Consider the following 17,827-nt stretch of genomic DNA (forward strand, 5'->3'; position numbering starts at 1 on the left):
TGGAGTGAAAAAGTTGGATTTCTCCGGCCCCAAAAGAGGGCCATGAGAGTACCTGCCCCGTTGTGCAGGGTCCCTGCTTGCCCTCTCCCCAGATAGAGGCTCCATTTCCCACTCTTTTTTGCCCCCACTTCTCCCCAGCTCCTGAACAGGTGCTGGAGTCTCTTCTTCCAGCCCCATGGTCTGCTCTGAGCCTCTGCCCTATCCACTTTCCTCAACAGGGCAGTTTTCTTCTTGTCCCACCCACAACCTCCATGAGGGGCTTAATGTCCAGAGGCCTAATGCCGCCTCCCCTCCCCCCCCCATGTTACCCTGTCTTCTGAAAGTCAGGCCTCAACAAGTGTCTAGACCATTGGTTCTCAACCTCAGGGCACAACTCAAATCAGGGTTATGGGGGGTCCTTAGTAGAGTCATGAAGGGCCCACACACACATGTACACTCATGCATGTAGGCTGGGAGAAGTGGGTAGGGCTGCCGCACACAAAGGGGGCAATGGTGGCTCCCCTGCCCCTGCCCCCAGGCCGCTGCCACCACTGTACTGCATTCCCAGCAGCCCCCGTAGTGCCAGGTCAGGAGGTCCTGTTGGTGGCCAATTTAGGGTTGCAGCAAAAAAGGTTGGGAACCATTGGTCTAGACTCAGCCTTCAAAATGTAGGAACCACTTGTAAGGGGGGGAGGGAATGAGGATTTGTCTGACTCACCAGAGAATAGGAATGGTTATGTGATCTCCCAGCTTACTCCAAGCCATTAAACTGGTTCCTAGATATTTCTGTCTGACAGAGGCAGTCTTTCAGAAAGGCAACATTATCCTACAGGTCTCCTGCAACCACCACAGGTGCTTGTACCTGTTTTCTGGCAATCCTTCCCCTCTTTAGAAAGAGCCATCTCTTATGCCACGCTGCCTTTAGTATACCATAGGGATGGGTCCTTCAGGAATGGTCTGTTCACAGAAAAGATTGTACAGTGCCTTCAAGTTCAGGGTTTGAATTACGGGGGAGCTCAGGGGGGCTGACCCCCTCCCTCCCCAATAAGTTATGAAAGCCCCCTGTAAACTTTGAAAATCATAACCTGAGGGGTCTCCAATTTTATTAGGGCATCATGATGGGCTGCCCAATTTTTTTGCAGACCCCTGCCAAGAGTTAAACTGTAATTCAAACCCTGTTCAAGTTTCAGGCCCTACAGGGGTGGGCCCTATGAGGCAGCTAGACCAGAAAGACAGAGAGAGAGAGGACCATTTATAAAGGACATATGCTGTATATAAACACGTTATTCCCTCTGAAGGGAGGTCATGCAGATGGACTATGACATAGAGTGGGGCTCACTTTATAAAACTATGCCTTGAGATAAATTGCCACATGGGCACCCTTGGACTCTGACACAGCAAGTGCCATCTTCCCATTTTGCTATTTTCTCTACTTTTATCATTTCTGTTTATTTTCTCATTTTCTCATTGCCATAAATTTTCCTGTTCTTTTTTCTCTTCTCTTCTTTGTTTCATTCCTCCCCAAATGTTCTGATTTTCCTCCCGTGCAAAAAGCTACTGACAAGAGAATATCTACTAAAGTCATCTAAAGCTGAACCACCACAGTGCAGAGGAGAGTAGCTTCTGCATATACATCATTGCCTGGGTCTGCACATTAGTACGTGGGAGCTGCTCCTGCGGCTAGTATTACTACAAGTGCCACAGAAAATGAGCGGAGCTCCTGGATCTGGTAATTCAAGGAGGAGCTCAGCTTTCATAAAAAAAAAAAATTAAAAAAAAATTAGTAAGTTTCTAGTAGCCGTAATCATTGCAGAGGAATGTTTGAAAATGTGTCCTAAGTGCAAACCATATACTTAAAATCCACAAGGCAGACAAAAAGAACTTCAAAAGTACTATTTTTTTGTCAATCTTATAATTTTGGTGGCCTGCTTTGTTGTTTTTAAACGCTCAGGGATGGCAATACTCTGTTCAGCCCCATCTGTCTTGTTTAAAAATATTTTTTGTGTTTGTAAAGTGCTTTGAGATCTTTCAGTAAAAGGCACTATAGAAGTGTATAATACTTTACAGAATACTTCACTACTCTATCCTTGCTAATCTGCATACTTTGTAATTCTCATATATGAAAAAATGGCTGTCTCTACTTTTCAGCAGATGCAGTAGTGAGGTGTCATATTACTAAGGCTATGTTATTTTTGTAAAATCTACCCAAGTACCCTGACTAGTATATTGTGAAGTATAAATAATTAAAACTAAACTAGAGCTGTCAAAATAACAAAACCAAATATATTTTTGATGCATTATTATGGTTTGTTTAGCAACAGAATTCAGTAATTAGTAAGCAGCCTCTGCATCATTAATATGAATTAACAAGGCGTTACGGTATTATTATCTTTATTATCATTATTATATTTCATAAATTGTAGAGGCAGTTCTAGGAACTCACTAGTTAAGGTTGCATCCACTTTTTCACTTAAAGCGGGATTTCATTCCTTCATTTCCCATGAAAATCAACACCTTTTTATCACCTTTTTATCACCTACTTACAGTATCTCTTCTGCAGATGCAAACTGCTTTTTTAAATGATCATGATATTAAATTGGCCCCATTGTAAACATTTTAAAATTACTTCCTTTCAAAAGGTAGCAATGTTTTCCTAATGTCATCTTAGATTCCCCTAGAGCATACGACTCACAACACTCAGACATGTCAAACTTTGCACATTCATCTCCCTTCGTTAGGTCTCCTACACATACAGATCTAAAACCAGTCATCGCAAAAGAAAAGCACTGTTCTTACTAATATCCGTAACTGTTTTTTGATATACACCAAAGGAGGCTGGGGAAGAAAGCCCTCATATTCAAACAAATATTCTTATAGCTCATATCTTTTAAAGGATTCAATATGTTTAACAGATAAACTATCAAAAAAGACCTTCGCTCATTCTCCATCTTCTCCTGAACCTCTCTGGCAATAAGGGTCATTGAAGGAAGTTACTTTCTTAGGCTTCCTAAAGTCAGCAGTAAAACTTCCTGGCCGTGTGTGTGTCCTAAGGTGTGCAGGATGGAATTCCTGTCCTGACACACATTGTGTAATCTTACATACATTGTATAATCTTGCCCACTGCCCAATATTCAGTGATCTCTTCTGATGGGTCTCTCTAGTTTCCAATACACAATTCTTCGTTGCTTTGGTCAGTTATTTCTTGTGCTCAATCTAACACATGCAGTCAATATTATTAATAATGAAGAGAAAGTTAAGCATATGTTTAATAAAATTAATATAGACAAAAAAGAGTTCATGAGAATGAAAGGGAAGTTTGGTGACAGTGATCACAAGTTGATCACTTTCTCTGTGCATCGCAAACCTGGCAAATTAGCCAGCAATGCAGAAATCCTCGACTTTAGTAAAGCTGACTTTCACAAGCTCAGGAGGTTGGTTGTTGAGGCCCTGAGAGACCATGATCTGACAGGGAGGGGAGCCCACGATGAATGGTTGCTCCTTAAGGATATGATTCTAAAAGCATAAGGGAAGTCCATTCTGGCCCATAGGAAAGGTAGCAAAAGGGCTGGGAGACCCCTTGGCTCAGTAACGAACTCATGGACCTCTTGCATCTGAAAAGAAAAGCTTATAAGGGATGGAAGTTGGGAACTAGCACTAAGGACGATTATGCAGCACTGGCCTGTACCTGTAGGGAGCAAACCAGAAAAGCCAGGGCTGAAACCAAACTCACACTTGCTACAAGAATCATGGACAATAAAAAGTCCTTCTTCAAATACATGGGAAGTCAGAAAAAAAACAAGGGCAACATTGGACCCTTGCTGAACCAAATGGGGCAGCTAACAACTGACACCCAGGAAAAAGCTAATCTCCTCAATGATTATTTTGTGTTGGTTTTCCATCAGCCCAAAGGGATCACTCTGCCTGACAGGACACAGGACTACCAGGGTAAGGGCGACTATACGCCTATAATTGGTGAAGATCTTATGAGGGAACAGCTTGAGAGACTGGATATCCACAAGTCAGCTGGCCTGGATGGAATGCACCCAGGAGTGCTAAAAGAGTTGGCTGACATCATAGCACAATCAATAGCGAGGATAGTTGAGAATTTGTGGTGCTTGGGAGAGGTTCCTGAAGATTGGAAGAAGGCCAATGTGGCGCCTATCTTCAAGAAAGGAAGGAAGGAAAATCCAGGGAACTACAGACCAATCAATTTGACCTCAGTCCCTGGAAAGATCTTGAAAAAAATCATCAAAGAAACCATCAACAACAGGCTGATAGAAGGCAATGTTCTGAGAGAGAGCCAACATGGCTTCATTGTGGGTTGGTCTTGCCTGACCAACCTCATTTCTTTCTATGACCAGGTAACGCATCACCTGGACAAAGGCGAAGAGGTTGATGTCATATATTTAGGTTTCAAAAAAGCCTTTGACTTGGTCTCCCATGATGTCCTCATGGTAAAATTGGGGAACTGCGGCCTCGATAACCTTACAGTCCAACGTCTGGGGAACTGGCTCTGTGGTTGGACCCAGAGAGTGATAGTCAATGGAACTGAGTCAACATGGCACATGGTGACCACTGGCATCCCCCAGGGCTCAGTACTAGAACCAGTGCTATTTAATATATTCATAAATTATCTGGATTTGGGTGTCAGAAGTGGACTGGCTAAGTTTGCAGATGACACCAAATTAGGGGAAGTGTGGTCACTATAGAGGATAGGATGGCAATTCAGGCCAACCTGTAAAGGCTTGCAAGGTGGGTGGATCAAAACCTGATGGCATTCAACATGGAGAAATGCAAGGTGCTCCACCTCAGGAGAAAAAACCCACATCATGCTTATAGGCTCAGCAGTGCTACACTCACTAGCACCACAACCAAAAGAGACTTGGGAGTTGTGATTGACCACAAAATGAACATGAGCCACTTATGTGATGCTGAAGCTGGCAAAGCAATTAAAACTCTGGATTGCATCTACCAATGCATATCAGACAAAACCCAAGAAGTCATCCTCCCACTTTACTAGGCCTTGGTGAGGCCGCAGCTGGAGTACCACATCCAATTCTGGTCTCCACATTTTAGAAAGGATGTGGAGAAGCTTGAGAGATTCCATAGCAGAGCCATGTGCATGATTAGAGATCAAGAGAACAGGCCTTATGAGGAGAGACTGAGGCATGGGACTCTTCAGCCTGGAAAAGTAAAGGCTCAGGAGTGACTTGGTGGCAGCCTGTAAGTATATAAGGGGTGTGCATCAGGAACTGGGAGAACATCTGCTAGAAGACCATTTTAGACTGGACATAAGGAAAAACTTCTTTACTGTCTGAGTCTCCAGAGTCTGGAATAGACTCCCCCCAGAACTGGTGCAAGCACCTACTTAAAGAAGGGCTAAAGTGATCATCCTTAAAAGGGGTGGGGGGTGGGGGGGAGGAGGAGGGCCTGAGGAATTACAGATTAGTCAGTCTGACTTCACTATTAGGGAAGTTACTGGAGTAAATCATAAAACAATCAGTCTGTAACCACTCATATCAACCAACCTGGATTTGCTGAGAACAAATCATGCCAAACCAACTTGATATCCTTCTTTGAAAAGGTGACCATTTTGGTGAAGAAGGAAACACAATGAGCAAGCATAATACACCTGGACTTTAGTAAGGCTTTTGATACAGTCATATGCCATTCTTGTAAGTACATTGGAGAAATGTGGGTTAGATAGACTTACTGTTAGCTGGATACATACTTAGCTGAATAACCATAAGCAAAGAATAACTATAAATGGATCAATGTCAGAATGGAAGCGGGGTTCAAGTGGTGTTCTGGAGAGCTCTATTTGGGTCTGGAGCTGTTTAACATCTATTAATGACTTGGATTCAGGGACAGAGAACTTGTTGGTCAAGCCTACAGATTACACAAAACTAGGAAGAGCTACAAACACTTAGGAGAATGAGAGGAAAATTCAAAAATAATATTGATAAACTGAAGAATTAGGCTATGGGCAAAATGAAGTAAAGGTAGATGTAAGGAGCTACCTCTAAAGGAAGAAAAAAAAATGCAGAAACCACTGTTCTCCCTTGCTGATGAGGGCAGGGAGTGAAGCAATGGGTTTAAACTTCAGCAAAGCAGATTTAGAGTAAATATAAGTATGGGGGGGGGGGGAATGACACTTCCTTAGCGTCAGAAAAGTAGGATAGTGGAACAAACTGCCCAGGGAAACTATAGAATCTCTTTCAGTGAAGGTTTTCAGAAAAGACTGTTTAAGAACAGTGCATTCTGCATTTACTTAGAGGACTGGAATGGATCCTTTGAGGTCCCTTCCAACTCTATAATTCTATGTGTATTTCTCTAAGGCAATAAAATATTATTTAGATGTCAGGGACAAAATCCATATCAGCACCTTAGGCACCTCTAACTTAGGCTTTGGTATATCTAAAAATTAGGTATAGTGACTCAGGGTGATAGAAAGCAATGGGGTTTGGTGCGTAGGTCCCCTATACAGTCAAGGGGAAGAGGTAGCCCCAAACCCTTCATGCTGAACAGGGAGTTACTTAGAGATCCCTAAAATGAAATGCTGAGCACTGGAGGGTGTCTCAACTCTTACCCCTCTGTGGAGCTTAGATATCCAGCTCAGGGCTATACATTAATTTCCTTGATTCGTTCAGAATGCAGAGCTCTGTGTTTTCTTCTGTAGATAGGCACCAGACTGAGCTGAGCTCCCTCTTTTCAAGACGCAGCCAGTGGTAGTGGCAGCAGCACTGCCACTACTAACCACTTTTATATAAAGGCTGTTCAACTTCTCAGTGGCCAGGGGCTAGATGCCACTCTGGCTACCATAGCAGGGATCACACGACAGGATATTATGGGCCCTGGGGGCTGCATGCCCCCCTACTGAACTGAGTGCCTGGGCACCTCCCCTGCTGTTCCACACATTCCCCTGCTGCTGTAAGCCACACCCAGCCCCCCTGCCACTGCTCCCCATGTTCTCCTGCTGCACTGAGCACCTAGACACCCCTAATGCACCTTATACCTCCCCACTGCTGCTTCTGACACCTCCCTGCTATGCCATGTACCCCCTCCCTATGCTCCCAGCACTTTCTTACTACACCATGTACTGCCATCACTGCTACTTCCAGCAGTCCCTGCTGTACCATGTGTGCGGGCTGGGGGTGAGCCGGGCCCGTCTTTGCGCATGTGGGCTGTGGCCAGCAGCCCGGGCATGTGGGGCCAGAGGAAACCACGTGGCGGCAAGGCACGCACGGGCTAGAATTAGTCACAGAGGCGTAATGGTTGATTGAAAGATTATTTACTTACACCCAAGATGGTCGCGGTGTAGGCTGGACAGTTTCCAGGTGCAGCTCCGCTTAAATCCTCGTTGGAGGACTATGACAAATTCGGTTCTTTGGCCCTGGAGTTGTAAGGCTCCGTGGGTTCGGCAATTCTTTCCCACGGAGTTGTCGAAGCTCCGTGGGCTCTGTTCGGTTCTCAGGCCCCGGAGTTGTTAAGGCTCTGTGGGTTCGAAAATTGAGTATATAGGAAAGGGATATGTCTAGGATTGCGCTTGGCGACGGGGAGAGGCTAGAGGCTGATCAGACCTCTGTTGCCTGCTTAAGAAATGCATTGGGTCCGTGAGGATCCGCAGCGCTTAGAGATCTTCACACAGCGCAAAGTCTCCTCCTCCTGGTGTTCGTGGAGTCCTCCAACTTGGGCAGAAACCACTCAAGCTCTTTATACAGCTAGCAAGCCAATCGCTAGCCGCCACGTATGCATATATTAGAGTTGCCCAATAATGTGGCACGAACTCTTATACAAATGGCGGGAACTCCTTTGCACCGTGCATCTCTGAGATGCAAAAGAAATGCACCATGCAAAGAAGCTACAAATTTGGCGGGAAATTCCCCGTTGCACCGGAGTTCTCTCCCGCAGCAGAGAACTCCACCGTGCAAGGAAGCTGCAATTTTAGCGGGAACATAATTTAGCGTTGCCGAAGTACACACAAACAAAAACTCACAACTTTGGGTTGTGACACCATGCACCACCCTGCCACTTTTTCCACTCCTCCCCCACCCCACTGCACTGTGCAACCAGGAGGCCCTGCTTCTGCACTGCACACTGAGGCACCCCAACTCATTCTTAGCTTCCTGACTGTAAACTTCCCTCCCGAAGCATGCCACTGAGGATCCCCTACCACTGAAGGCTGTACTGTGCAGCCTTAGTCTCTAGGGCAGGGCCAGGAGTGAGGGCAGGGGCAGGAAGTAGAAGCCAGAGAAGGGGGAGCCTGGAACCCCCAGTTGCTGCTGAAGATAGAGCAAATGCCAGAGTGACAGCCAAGTAAGAGCCTGGGGCCACAATTTGATCCCTCGAGGACCACATGGCTTACAGATTGCTAGTTGGACAGCCCTGTTTTATATAATAGCCTAATGGTTAGACCACTTAGGAAGTAAGACACTTGAACTCCAGCTTTGCCTCAGCATGAGGGAACTCAAACCTCTATTTCCTTCTTCTCAGGAGACTGCCTTCACAGTTGCAAATATAGAACAGCTGTCATTGTGTGCCATGAGCCATGGAACAAGTAGGAGAACAAGCAAGAAGGAGCCTGTTAGTTGCCTAGTTAGTTGCCTAGTGGTCAGATCACTCAGCTGGGAAGGGATGTCCTTGGATTGGTCCCTACTTTCAGAGTTAATTATGCATTTTTTACAATGACTATCTAATGCAAAATGTATTAATCCTGGGAGGCAGAGACAACTACCCAGGTTCTAGGTCCTAAATAGAAGCTCTGAGACCACACACAGTGAGTTTGTGCCCTCAACAGCAAACAAAGCCCCTGGTCCATGGTAGAGTGGCTCCAGTGAAACTAGTGAGTGCCCCTAGGTTTCCCTTCATGGGATCCACATTATAGCGGGGATTAACACAACCTGAAAGCTGTACTAACATTTGTGGAGAGTCTCTTAAGGCTGTTGGGTAGCTAACATGCATCTTCTCCTTTGCCTCTGGATATTCTTCTTCTCCCTCCAATCTTTCCTTCCTTAGGTGCAGATACCCAGACTTACAGGGTACGTCCACACGAGTGCGCACATGCCTCTTCCCCCACTTCAAACCCCTTTGAGGTGAGGTAACAGGCACGTGTGGGAACAAAAAAAATGTTCCCTGCACTGCAAGTCTGCAGCGTGGGGAGAAAATTAGACCCCCTCCAGGGGTCTAAAAAAATTGAAGCTGAAAAAGCCAGGCCCTGAGGCAACCGGAGGCTGTGTCCTCCATGGAGATGCTCTGGCTGCCAGAGCATCTCTATGGTTGGCCCCTCGCCCAGGTGCTGAAACATGTGGTGGGCCAGGCCGCATGTTTTAGCATCAGGGCTCCGGTGCCAGTGAGTAAGGGGTTGGGGGGCTGAAGGAGGGGGGAGGGGACCATGGGGGGGACCCCAATGGCTCCGCCCACTCCCCCAGCCCCCACTGACCCCTCCTGGGGCTGGCCCCTCCTCCTGCCAGCCCCTCTGAGGTCCCTGACCCCTGCTGCGGTTGGCTCCTCCCCCTGTCAGCCCCCCCCCCCCGAGGCCCCTGACCCCTGCCATGGCCAGCCCCACCCCTGGAAAACCCCCTAAGGCCCCTGACCCTTGCCCTGGCTGGCCCCATCACCCCATCCTCCCCCCATCCCTGCCTCCCAACCCCATACTTAAAAAAAACAAAAAAAACCTCAGCACTTACTGGAAGTTGGAGCTGCCTGTGGCTGACTGGGGCCCCACCTGCACAGTGTGGGGCAGGCTAACAGCCCCAGTGGCTCCAACCCAAGCCCTGCTGCCACCCCCGCTGCCCTGTGCTGCCCTGGGGGGCTCTACCAGGAGACCCTGGAGCTCCCCCAGCCCCTACTTCTAAGGTAAGCAGAGGCTTTTTTTCCCCATTTTTTTTCTATTCTTTTTCTGGTTTTTTTTTTAAAGTGCTGCTACCTGGGGTTGTAGGGATAGCCTTGGGGGCCTGGGGGTGCAAGGCAGGGGGTGGGGCTGGGTGGGGCACCAATCAAGGGGTCTGGGGGAGCAGGGGGTGGGGCTGGGTGCGGTAGCCATTGTGGGAGCTACAGCAGGTGGGGGGGGTTCGGGCCAAGGGGGGCTGGGGTGGGGCACGTGGGCCTTGCAGGGGGGGTGGTAGCCCCTGTGGGGGTCATTTAGGTCCCATTGGGGGGCTGTACCCCTTGTGTGGGGGCCAACCCCCCTGTTGGGGGGCCAAACCCTTTGTGTGGGGGATGAACCCTCTGTTGGGGGATGAACCCCTTGTGTGGTGGCTGAACCCCCTTTTGGGGGGGGCTGAACCCTTTGTGTGGGGACAAAAACCCTGTTGGGGGTCTAAACCCCCTGTTGGGTGCCAAACCCCTTGTGTGGGGGCTGAATGCCCTTTTGGGGACCAAACCCTTTGTGTGGGGGATGAACCCCCTTTTGGGGGGATGAACCCTTTGTGTGGTGGAGAAACCCACTGTTGGGGGGGGGGGCTGAAACCCCCGTTGGGAGGCCGTAGCCCTTGTGTGGGGGCCAACCCCTTGTATAGGGGCTGAATCCCCTGTTCGGGGGGCAATAGCCTTTGTGGGGGGGACGAACCCCTTCTGTGGGGGCCATCTATGGTAAGCAGAGGCTTTTTTTCCCATTATTTTCTGTTCTTTTTCTGGGGTTATTTTTTAAGTAATGGTGCCTGGGGTTGTGGGGGTAGCTTGGAGGCCTGGGGGTGCAAGTTGGAGGCTGGGGATGGGTGAGGCACCCATTGGGGGGTCTGGGAGAGAAGGGGCTGGGGCTGGGTGGGGCAGCCATTGTGGGGGCTGCAGCAGCTGGTGGGGACTGGGGCCAGGTGGGCCAGCAATTGTGGGGCTGGGGTGTGGCATGTTGGCCTTGCAAAGGGGGTGGTACCCATGAAGGGGACATTTGACCCCCTTTGGGGAGGCTGAACCCTTTGTGAGGGGGACAAACCCCCTGTTGGGGGGCTGAATCCCCTGTTGCGGGGCTGTAGCCCTTGTGTGGGGATCATTGCCCTGTGGGAGGGCAGCAAAATATGTATTCATGAATTCATGAAACGTATTTAGAGTTCACTTTATTATTATGATAAGAGACTTGCTTTAACACTGTAGATATATCAGTAAAACATTGTCCAACTGATCGCTGTCTCTGTCTCACTCTCTCTCTCTTTATAGTAGTCTTTTGTTTTACTTGTGGAGGATCATGGATTTGGGGGTATTTTAGAGAGTGAATTTCGGATTTTTTTTTATCAGAGATTTTTCAGTTTTCCAATAGGGAACACCAGAATTCCTGCTAGGGAGGTCAGTGGCAGGATCTTGCCTGCTCAGAGCTGGCACCTTGGACCCATCTGGCTGTGGCTGACCTCCTGGCCACATGGAGCCAGGAGGACATGCTTTGACAGTTCAAAGCAGGCCACCACACCCAGAACATCTTCCAGGCGAGAGCTGCCAAGATGGCTGGGCAGGGGGCACAAATGACAATAGTTCCACACAAAGGCCAACCCTGCGTTCGCAGTCCACTGGCAGCTGTCCCAGAGGGGCAGATGCCTCTACTGGCTCTGCAGTCCCCATCTGAGTCTGGCAGGTGCACAGCTGGTCACAGCCAGGCAGCAGCCACCACTGCCAGACTGCTGCAGTGGGTAGAGGATGCAGGGAGCTCTCAGGGATGCTTCAGCAGTCCAGCTGGCACAAGGGGTAGTGTCTCCAGGTAGCAATTGGCTGGGCCCCAGAAGCTCCTGAGAGCTAGTAGCCCTGAGCTACTTGCCAAGGCGGCTTTTTATACTGCTGGGGACAGCACAGGTGCTGGCCCCGGGCTCTAGCTCCTCCTGGCTACAGATCTGGGAGGAGCCAGGCAGGGTTATTTTGCCCCAAGTGGCACAATTTGCTCCACACCAAAGTACACGTCTGAGCACGTGTGCTGAGGCAAAAAGCCCCGGCTTAAATTTGCACTGTTTCTATTTGAGCTGCTGCAAGCACACAAGCTTGCATGTGTGGATGCACCCACAGAGGACTGACAGCAGGGTTTAAGGCAATAAGTAGAGATGTTGCCGTAGTTTGCCATGGATGATACTGACAATCTCTGGTCACATAGTTTCATAGTAGTTTGCGGTCAGAAGGGACCTAAACAGATAATCTAGTTGGACCCCCTGCCACTGGCAGGGACACACTGGGATCACAAGACCCCAGACAAGTGTTCGTCCAACTTCTTTTTGAATTTACCCAAGATAGGAGCGAGGACCACTTCCCTAGGAAGTTGGTTCCAGATCCTAGCCACCCTAACAGTGAGATAGTGCCTCCTAATCTCTAACCTGAATCTATTCTCCAGCAGCTTCTGGCCATTGTTCCTCATCACCTCAGGTGCTGCTGGGAGGAATAGGACCCTTCCTATTTGCTGCTGATCTCCCCTAATGAGTTTATAGGCAGCCACCAAATCCCCCCTCAGCCTCCACTTGCTGAGGCTGAATATGTTCAGGTCCCTCAGCCTCTCCTCATAGGGCCTACCCTGTTGCCCTCCAATCAAGCGGGTGGCCTTCCTCTGAACCCTCTCAAGGCAGGCCACATCCTTCTTAAAGTGCGGTGCCTAGAACTGGACACAGTACTCCAATTGTCGCCTGACCAATGGTGTATAGAGGGGGAGTATCACCTCTCTGGACTGGCTTGAGATGCATCTTTGGATGCACGACAAGATGCGGTTGGCTTTGCTGGCTATAGTCTGGCATTGGCAACTCGTGTTCATCCTGGAGTCAATAATGACTCCAAGATCCCTTTCCACCTCTTTGCTCACAAGCGGGGAGCTCCCCAGCTTGTATGTATGTTGTGGATTCCTTCTCCCCAGGTGCAGCACCCTGCATTTATCTACATTGAAGCCCATCCTATTACCATCTACCCACTTCTGTAGTCTGTCTAAATCTAATTGCAGCCTCTCTCTCCCTTCAAGCGTGACTACCTCTCCCCACATCTTGGTGTCATCGGCAAACTTGGACAATGTGTTTTCCATCCCCTCATCCAAGTCGCTGATGAAGATAAGATGTTGAACAGTGTGGGCCCCAGGACTGAGCCCTGGGGGACCCCACTATTCACATCCCGCCAGGTCGAGTATGACCCGTCCACCACCAGTCTCTGGGCACACCATGGAACATGGAAGAGAAACGTTCCTCATTTAGAAGGGAGATTTAATAAGGTTCTCAGTCATTACTTGAACAAAACTCACACTGAAAGAAATAAATAAAGAATGAATTTACTCAGAATAAAGACTCAGGATTTGGCTTCATGTCAAAAGAGTAAATGGAGATAGTTCAAAAATACATTGGGCCATTCAGTCTTGATTTATGTTAGCCAGAGATGTGTGCTTTCTGGAAAGTTTTTAATTGGAAAATTTTACGGAATATTTTCCAATGTCTTAATAGAGCATGATCTGATTTAGCATGTTTATTTGACTTATATTTAGTAAACAAAACTAAAAAAGTACCCCCACTTTAATTTTATGTCCCGATAGCCACAAGTATTTGAACTGAAATATTTGATTAGGTAAAAAAATTAAATACAGCACACTGAATGTGGTTTAAATGCTATATTCACACACATTCAAAGCTTTACGAGGAAAGAAATTATTTATATTGGAATACTTGTACAAATATAAAGATAATACACAAGAACATGTACTTCCCTTACATTGTTTAAATTTAAGAAAAAACCAAAGGCACTGAAAACTGTTGACACACTAATTTTAGCACACCCAAAGAACTGTGCATGATATGCCGTGGTTGTCCACTCATCGACTTCAACAGAGTTTACCTCTCTTCCACTGAGGTCATTGTGGCCCCGCCAGTTTCACAGTCACTATCTGTAAAATCACTTGCACTACTTATTAGTTCCATTTCAAAATTAGATTGAGGCAAATCTGATTCAGAACTACTTGAACCATATTCTCTTTCACTAAAGGATGGTTTTACCAATGAGTCTATGGGCAAGGGCAACTTATCATCACACTGCATCTTCTTCACTAATTGTGCTTCTGACTGATTCTCCAGAAGCAAGAGATTTTGAGAAATAGAAACAAGCTTGGCGGTGCATTCATTTGTTAGTGTGCCCACCTCTTCTCTACCAGGTGTTCTCATGTGGCCTTAGCCCGGACTATCAATCTCGCCTGTCCCGGGCTTGCGAGTGAACCCCAAAGTTTACCTTGGCTGATGTCCGGGGATCCCCTTAACTCACCTGCCATGACTTCGAATGGAACCTCAGTGGAGGAGTTCCCCTTCAAGGCAGCCTCCAGGGAGTTCCCCTTCAAGGCAGCTATCCCCGTTGGGGTTCCCGTCGGCCCCGCCCTTGTTACCAGCTCTCCGGGCTTCCCTGTAGTTGCTCTTGCCTCCTCGGCTCTTGTCTCCTCCTTTGCTCTTGCCACTCACTGCTGCTCCCCTTGTCGGCTTCCCTGCCTCCGCTGGCTTGCCAGTTGGTGCCTTCGCTGGCTCTGTAGTCATTACCTCCGCTGACTCTGCAGCCGGCTTCGCTTCCTCTGCCTCCGTCAGCCTCACTGCCGGTGCTGCTGCCGGCTTCGCTGCTGGCTTCTCTGCCAGTGCCTCCCCAGACTTCACTGCCGGTGCTGCTGCCGGCTCTGCTGCCAGCTTTTCTGCTGTTGCCTCTGCCGGCTTTGCTGCCAGTGCTGCTGCTGGCTCCGCTGCCGGTGCCTCTGCTGGCTCCACTGCCGGCTTCTCTGCCGGTGCCTCCACAGGCTCCGCCCCAGCTGTCCTGGGCTGCCTGACACAGCGGCTGCGCCCCCCAGGATGTGGGCTTCCCCGTCGAGCCTTCATTCACCAGCCGCCTTCCTGTGCCTCTGGGGCTGCCTTTTGTTTCTGCCGGGTGGTGTCTCCAGCTGATGTCACCCGGCCCCAGCTGAATATGAACGTGGCTGACGAGCCGCGTAGGTGGTTTCTCTGCCTGCGCCTTCTCACTCCTTTTGGCCCCTGCAGATAGTAAGTTGGGGCTTTCTTCTATTTTGGGTTGGGGTTCTCCTGCAATCCCAGCACCCCGGGACAGTTAGTCTCTTCCTCTTTTTTGTTTTGATTGAACAGAAAGCCTTCCAGTTCCATTTACAAGAAGCTGCTGGTGCTGAAATGCTTGGGATCCTTACAGCAATCCTGGACAACAGTCGGGTGTTATAGTATCCCTTCCATCATGTGAGAGGAGACATATTCTCTGATGCCTGCCAAATGATGTCTTTGCTCCAAAGTCTTTCTTTTGTGTGGTACTTGGCAATGTGTGTCAATGTTGGGGACGTTGTTTGCTACTTCCATAATTGTATCAAGAGCAGTAGATAATTTATCTTCTGATAAATGTTGTCCTCTGTGTTGAGGATCCAAAAGGTTTGCTGCCAGATGAACTGAATGGGAGCAAAACTTGGATCTCTTAGTAAAGATTTGTTTAACTTTTTCTTTTTTTGGATAGAGGTGAAGAAGGCAAAAGCTCAATTAAATTTTCATTCAGTTGTCTGAATATCTCTGGAATATTTGAAAGGCTTGGTGTATCTCCTTCAAGTTTCTTGATAGCCACTGAAACTGGTAGTAGCAAATTGAATGTTCTTGAACTTGAATCCAGAACACATCATTGTTGAGAATCTGCTTCTGAATATTCACAGGAATAATCTGGGATACTGTGTCATTTATTGAAGCATGCTGCAAACAGTTATCTGTGCGCAGCAAACTATGTAAACACTTCGTAGCCGAGTCCCATCTAGTTTCTCCTGGCAATAAAAGTACACTTTTCCTCCCTTGCTTCTCTTTCTGTAATTTCTTCAAAGTCTGATTAGCAACATGTTGATTGTTGAATCCCTTCACAATAGCTTTGCGGTTTGCCAATATTGTCTTCATTGTATTCACACTTACTATGTCCTTTGCCAAAAGATTCAACCCATGAGCAAGACAGCCAAATACTATTAAATGAGGATATTTTGCAATTAATATTTGCCATGCAGCTTTCATGTTAATCGCATTATCAGTTACAAGGGCTTGTATGCTGGAGGGACCTGCACTTTCAATTTCTTCACTCAGTAATTTGGCTATGTATGTACCTTCACTCAGTAATTTGGCCATATATGACAAGAAGATTTGGTAGCAATTGCTTTCAGGAATATTGGTTCAGGTGTTGCTAGCAGAACGTTCAATAAAGGATTGCTTTGTATATCAGTCCATCCATCTGACATCAGAGTCAGTGATTCTGCTTGATCAGTCCTTTGAATAACCACTGTTTGAACTCTGTCATGCTCTCTATCTAAGAGAGAACGTGATAAGTGATAATGTGATGATAGCTTCTCTGATGGGCAAATTAGTTTGTAATGTTCTGTCCAGTATTGATTTTCAGTTATGGAAAGAGGTGTACCACTTGCAAATATACCTCAAGCTAATGTCTCATCTGCTTTTTCTTGATCTTCTTTTGACATTTTGTCCACAAAGCTTGATAAAAAGCTTGACTGTCTTGAACAGCTACTCATGGTGGATCGCATATCTGGGGACAGTGATCTTGAATGTGAGGATTCTGCTTCTTCTTCCCCTAGACCTGGCAGCTCAACATTTTCATTTTTCATTTTTTGCAAATCTGCATTTCATTTGAGCTACCAAGTTCCTGCAAAAAAAGGGGGAAAATATTTTTATTCTAGTCTATTGTAGCCTGGCCTCATCCATCAGAAGGAGAACAATAAGTGGCAAGGAGCTTGCTTCCCCCTTCCCTGGCAGAAACAACACTCTGCTGCTCAACTTGCTGCTCAGTTGCCCTGGGAGTGCAGAACCAAAGGAAAGTATAGTCTGGCATCTGCCGTCAGTCAGAGGAATAAGCTTGCTCTGCTAGGTTGAAATAGTTAGCTATTGATCTATTATGTAATTTTAAAAAAATATATTGTTAGGGCTAAGCCACTTTGGGTGCTTAGTGCAAGCAGAAAAGCAGAATTCAAATATTTTAAATAAATAAATAATAGTCCAGAGTTGCATTAACAACTTTAAAAATAATAGTGTTTTACAACAATATAGATGCTAGTCTATGCTGTGTGTAGTTTAACATATTAATTTGTTTACTTACATAGGATTCCTGAAATAGACTTTTCTTGGATGATGTTGTTCCACCACTTTGTTGTATTAGCTTTCTGTATATAGCTTGTACTCTTTGAGGACAGTTTCTACACGTTTTTAAATGTTTCTTCATTCCTGTTGCATTGTTAGCCTACTCCTGCCCACAATATTTATATCTACCAACATTTTTCTTTCCTTCAGTGGCTTGAACTTCACTAAAATGATGCTACATGCTACGGTTTTTTCTGATTAGGCATTATTCTGACTACTGCAAACCAAAAGCACTAAAAATTAACAAACCTTATGCAAGCACTTCCAGCTTCCCCAACTCAAGAAAAAAAATGAGATGCTGCTCTGTGTGTTTGCTGAACTGAAAGTGAAACAAAAATCAATTACAGTTTTAGTTTTGGTTTTGCTTTCACTTGCAGTCTGAGATGAAATAAGAATTTTAACTTTGGTTTCGATTTGACCTGCACAGGCAATTAGGTGACTTCATAACTTGATTTTTGGATTATTATGTGAGTGTATTTACCCTCCTGTTTATAAATCAATAAAACATATATGTAGTCTCTCACACACTTCTTAGGGATAATCACCTGAAAAACATTACTTACAACTTTGAAACTGCCAAGCTTGCCTAATATTGTATTGGCAGCTAAAATTTATTACTAATGAATTTTATGAAACAATTCATTTTTAGAACTGGAAAATTTTCCACAGAAAAATAAAGCACATCTCTGATGATAGCACAACTCTAGTACATCAGAAGAGTTGCATTGTTTACACCTGGCCCACAAAAAAACAGACACAATTAAGAC

The sequence above is a fragment of the Alligator mississippiensis genome, chromosome 9, assembly GCF_030867095.1.
Source record: "Alligator mississippiensis isolate rAllMis1 chromosome 9, rAllMis1, whole genome shotgun sequence".
In the NCBI taxonomy this organism is placed as follows: domain Eukaryota; kingdom Metazoa; phylum Chordata; order Crocodylia; family Alligatoridae; genus Alligator; species Alligator mississippiensis.